This window comes from Cervus canadensis, chromosome X (genome assembly GCF_019320065.1).
Source record: "Cervus canadensis isolate Bull #8, Minnesota chromosome X, ASM1932006v1, whole genome shotgun sequence".
Classification (NCBI taxonomy): Eukaryota; Metazoa; Chordata; class Mammalia; order Artiodactyla; family Cervidae; genus Cervus; species Cervus canadensis.
Genome location: NC_057419.1, coordinates 117779707 through 117785020, shown reverse-complemented (window position 1 = coordinate 117785020; position 5314 = coordinate 117779707). Strand labels below are relative to the sequence as shown.

The 5314-nt window shown below is 39.6% G+C and overlaps 1 pseudogene; it reads left to right on the top strand.

Moving 5' to 3' along the window:
• The first annotated feature begins 454 nt into the window (after window positions 1-454).
• Window positions 455-1787, top strand: LOC122434814 (annotated as a pseudogene).
• Window positions 1788-5314: the final 3527 nt, after the last annotated feature.

Genomic DNA, 5314 nt, shown 5'->3' with positions numbered 1-5314 from the left:
GGATGCATGAGACAAGTGCTCGGGCCTGGTGCACTGGGAAGACCCAGAGGAATCGGGTGGAGAGGGAGGTGGGAGGGGGGATCGGGATGGGGAATAAGTGTAAATCTATGGCTGATTCATATCAATGTATGACAAAACCCACTGAAATGTTGTGAAGTATTTAGCCTCCAACTAATAAAAAAAAAAAAAACAAAAAAACAAAAACAAACAAACAAAAAAAAAAAGAAAAGAAAACTTATAACCAATCCGCTTAAACCAACTACCAACGGCGTGTGCTCACCCTATAAATTTGTGTAACAGGTTGGGCTCGGGGCTCTCTGACCCACACCACTGCGTTGGATGCGGCAGGAGCCCTGACTCGAGTCAGCAATAAACTTCCCTTTTTGCGAGTTGCATTGTCTTGGAAGCCTTCTCTCTTCCCGCTCGGGGATTCGGACATCGGGCATAACAACAGATTGTGTGGTGATGAGAGACCCCCAAACAAAACGTTCCAGGGGCTTTGGTTTTGTGACTTAACTCTTGTGTTGAAGAAGTGGATGCAGCAATGTGTGCTCGACCACACAAGGTTGATGGGCGTGTAGTGGAACCAAAGAGAGCTGTTTCTAGAGAGGATTCTGTAAAGCCTGGTGCCCATCTAACAGTGAAGAAAATTTTTGTTGGTGGTATTAAAGAAGATACAGAAGAATATAATTTAAGAGACTACTTTGAAAAGTATGGCAAGATTGAAACCATAGAAGTTATGGAAGACAGGCAGAGTGGAAAAAAGAGAGGATTTGCTTTTGTAACTTTTGATGATCATGATACAGTTGATAAAATTGTTGTTCAGAAATACCACACTATTAATGGGCATAATTGTGAAGTGAAAAAGGCCCTTTCTAAACAAGAGATGCAATCAGCTGGATCACAAAGAGGTCGTGGAGGTGGACCTGGCAACTTTATGGGTCGTGGAGGAAACTTTGGAGGTGGTGGAGGTAACTTTGGCCGTGGTGGAAACTTTGGTGGAAGAGGAGACTATGGTGGTGGAGGTGGTGGCAGCCGAGGGAGTTATGGAGGAGGTGACGGTGGATACAATGGATTTGGAGGTGATGGTGGCAACTATGGCGGTGGTCCTGGTTATAGTAGTAGAGGAGGTTATGGTGGTGGTGGACCAGGATCTGGAAACCAAGGTGGTGGATATGGTGGCGGTGGTGGAGGATATGATGGTTACAATGAAGGAGGAAATTTTGGAGGTAACTATGGTGGTGGTGGAAACTATAATGATTTTGGAAATTACAGTGGACAACAGCAATCAAATTATGGACCCATGAAAGGGGGTAGTTTTGGTGGAAGAAGCTCGGGCAGTCCCTGTGGTGGTGGTTATGGATCTGGTGGTGGAAGTGGTGGATATGCTAGCAGAAGGTTCTAAAAACTCAGAAGAAAAGGGCTACAGTTCTTAGCAGGAGAGAGAGCGAGGAGTTGTCAGGAAAGCTGCAGGTTACTTTGAGACAGTCGTCCCAAATGCGTTAGAGGAACTGTAAAAATCTGCCACAGAAGGAACAATGATCCATAGTCAGAAAAGTTACTGCAGCTTAAACAGGAAACCCTTCTTGTTCAGGACTGTCATAGCCACAGTTTGCCAAAAGTGCAGCTATTGATTAATGCAATGTAGTGTCAATTAGATGTACATTCCTGAGGTCTTTTATCTGTTATAGCTTTGTCTTTTTCTTTTCATTACATCAGGTATATTGCCCTGTAAATTGTGGTAGTGGTACCAGGAATAAAAAATTAAGGAATTTTTAACTTTTCAATATTTGTGTAGTTCAGTTTTTCTACATTTTAGTACAGAAACTTTAACAAAATGCAGTTTTGAAGGTGTTTCCTTGTGAGTTAACAAGTAAAGAAGATCATTGTTAATTACTATTTTGTATGAATTTTGCTAAAGTTAACTGTAAAGAAACACCTGCTGACTGGCAGTTTAAGGGGAATCTATTCTCCCCATTTCCAAACCATGAAGTGAATGGCTCTGACATGTGGAGAGAATAGATATTTGTATGTTTGCAATGTGTGTTTTAGATAATAGAATTGGGTATTTAAATTAGCATATTTGTGAATTTAATAGCATTAAGATTTACCTTCAAATGAAAAATCTCAAAATTTCAAAAAAAAGCAAACTATTAATAAAACAGGGAAAATGAACAGAAAAAAATAATAAAATGAGAACAAGAAAATAATTGGCATATTGCTAAATGGTACAGAGATACTAGAAGTATTACTATTTGTCAGAAATAAGGCAAAGATGCCACTATCATCTCTATTCCTTAACATTTATTGAGAACTTTCTAATGCATATAGAAAAGGGTGAGAAGAAAGAGGCATCAACATTAAAAGTAGGAGTTAATTCTTTAATTTTTCACAGATGCTATGACTCATATACGTTAAATTAACAATACAAATACATGTAAATTATTAAAAATAGTAACATCCTTCTTCCTTTTCTTTTCCCTTCTCTTGGAGATGGTCGTGTGACGGAAATTTTTTTTTTCTTTTTTAAAATTTATTTATTTTTAAAAATTTAATTGGAGGCTAATTACTTTACAATATTGTAGTGGTTTTTGCCATATATTCACATGAATCAGCCATGGATGTACATGTGTTCCCCAGCCTGACCCTCCCTCCCACCTCCCTCCCCATCCCATCCCTCAGGGTCATCCCAGTGCACCAGCCCTGAGCACCCTGCCTCATGCATTGAACCTGGACTGGTGATCTGTTTCACATATGATAATATACATGTTTCAATGCCATTCTCTAAAATCATCCCACCTCTAGCCTTCTCCCACAGAGTCAAAAAGTCTGTTCTTTACATCTGTGTCTCTTTTGCTGTCTTGCATATAGGGTCATCGTTACCATCTTTCTAAATTCCATATATATGCATTAGTATACTGTTTCATCCACCTCATTAGAACTGATTCAAATGCATTCTTTTTAATAGCTGAGTAATATTCCATTGCATATATGTACCACTGCTTTCTTATCCATTCATCTGGCGATGGACATCTAAGTTGCTTCCATGTCCTGGCTATTGCAAACAGCACTGCGATGAACATTGGGGTACATGTGTCTCTTTCAATTCTGGTTTCCTTGGTGTGTATTCCCAGCAGTGGGATTGCTGGGTTGTATGGCAGTTCTATTTCCAATTTTCTAAGGAATCTCTACACTGTTCTCCATAGTGGCTGTACTAGTTTGTATTCCCACCAACAGTGTAAGAGGGTTCCTTTTTCTGTGACAGAGATTTAGAAGCTGACAAGGCCAAGGAGCCAGTGGGCTGAGGAAATGCAATGGGTCTATGGGCTGAGGAAGTCACCAAGAGGGAAATTGATTATATATAAGAATATTGAGCATATCAGCAAATATATTGAGAATCATGAGAGCTAAATATCTCATTGTCAGAGAATTTACAAACACGTGGATTTACAAACACAGAAAGGGGAGGGCTAGAAAGAATCCTAGGATGTTGGGTTTGAATTGGAAATATTGATGTGTATTCATCACACACACACACATAGAAAAATAGATATGAATGTATGTGGGGTGTGAGTGTGTTGTGTACACATATAAACACATATATACAAAATATTTCCTAGTTCTATCTACTAGAGGGCACTGAAGGCACAGATCTTGGTTTATAAATATCACTCACTTCTGAAAAGAACCAAAGCTCCTTGGAAAATGACTGATTATGGGACGAGAGTGGGAAAAGTACAAGATGATCCTGGAACATCTAATTGTATTTGACAGATAGGAAGGCAATCAAAGAATAAAAGAGTTGTGTCAAAAGGGCAATGGAGCAAGCCTGAAAAGATGCCCACTAACCAAATATAGGATAATTTGAGCATCAAAATAAGTAATGATAAGGATTACAACCAAATATTTTAAGTATAGGATTCCACAAGTTCATATGAATACAAAAGATTAATGAATTTTTTAAAAAGAGGTGAAATAAAAATGTTTTTAGAGTAGAATATAAGCTAATGAATGTAAAGAAATAATATAAAGAGAAAATCATCATTTGAGAATTACCATAGTAGTGGTTAAGTTAGGCAGAAATCATCAAGGCATGTTAGTGGGTGACTGAAGAACAGGGTAGTGGAATAGATGAAGCACAAGCTGGAATCAAGATTGTCAGGAGAAATATCAATTACCTCAGATATGCAGATGACACCACCCTTATGGCAGAAAGTGAAGAAGAACTAAAGAGCCTCTTGATGAAGGTGAAAGAGGAGAGGGAAAATGTTGGCTTAAAGCTCAACATTCAGAAAACGAAGATCATGGCATCTGGTCCCATCACTTCATGGCAAATAGATGGGGAAACAGTGGAAACAGTGGCTGACTTTATTTTTCTGGGCTCCAAAATCACTGCAGATGGGGATTGCTGCCATGAAATTAAAAGACGCTTACTCCTTAGAAGGAAAGTTATGACCAACCTAGATAGCATATTAAAGAGCAGAGACATTACTTTGTCAACAAAGGTCCATCTAGTCAAGGCTATTTTTCCAGTGGTCATGCATGGATGTGAGAGTTGGGCTATAAAGAAAGCTGAGTGCCAAAGAATTGATGTTTTTGAACTGTGGTGTTGGAGAAGACTCTTGAGAGTCCCTTGGACTGCAAAGAGATCCAACCAGTCCATCCTAAAGGAGATCAGTCCTGGGTGTTCATTGGTAGGACCAATGTTGAAGTTGAAACTCCAGTACTTTGGCCACCTGATGCGAAGAGCTGACTCATTTGAAAAGACCCTGATGCTGGGAAGGATTGAGGACAGGAGGAGAAGGGGCTGACAGAGGATGAGATGGTTGGATGGCATCACCGACTCAATGGACATGGATTTGGGTGGACTCCGGGAATTGGTGATGGACAGGGAGGCCTGGCGTGCTGCGTATCATGGGGTCACAAAGAGTCGGACACAACTGAGCAACTTAACTGAACTGATCTTCTCAAAAAAAGACAACAATTATAAAGGGAAAAATGATAACTCTAAGTTTGAGAAACCTGAAAGACACCATCTTACGCAAGTAATGAAGACTATCATTATCACTGGTATTAACAGAACTGGATTGCCATCATTGCCTCTTGATGCTCTGTTTAAAGCATAATTTCATTTCTGTATTCTTTCTGCCAGGATTGCATTGCTTGAATTTGGAAATGAATAATTACCAAATTTCTTGGGCTCCAAAATCACTGCAGACAGTGACTGCAGCTATGAAGTTAAAAGACACTTGTTCCTTGGAAGAAAAGCTGTAACAAACCTGCTGCTGCTGCTGCTAAGTCACTTCAATCATGT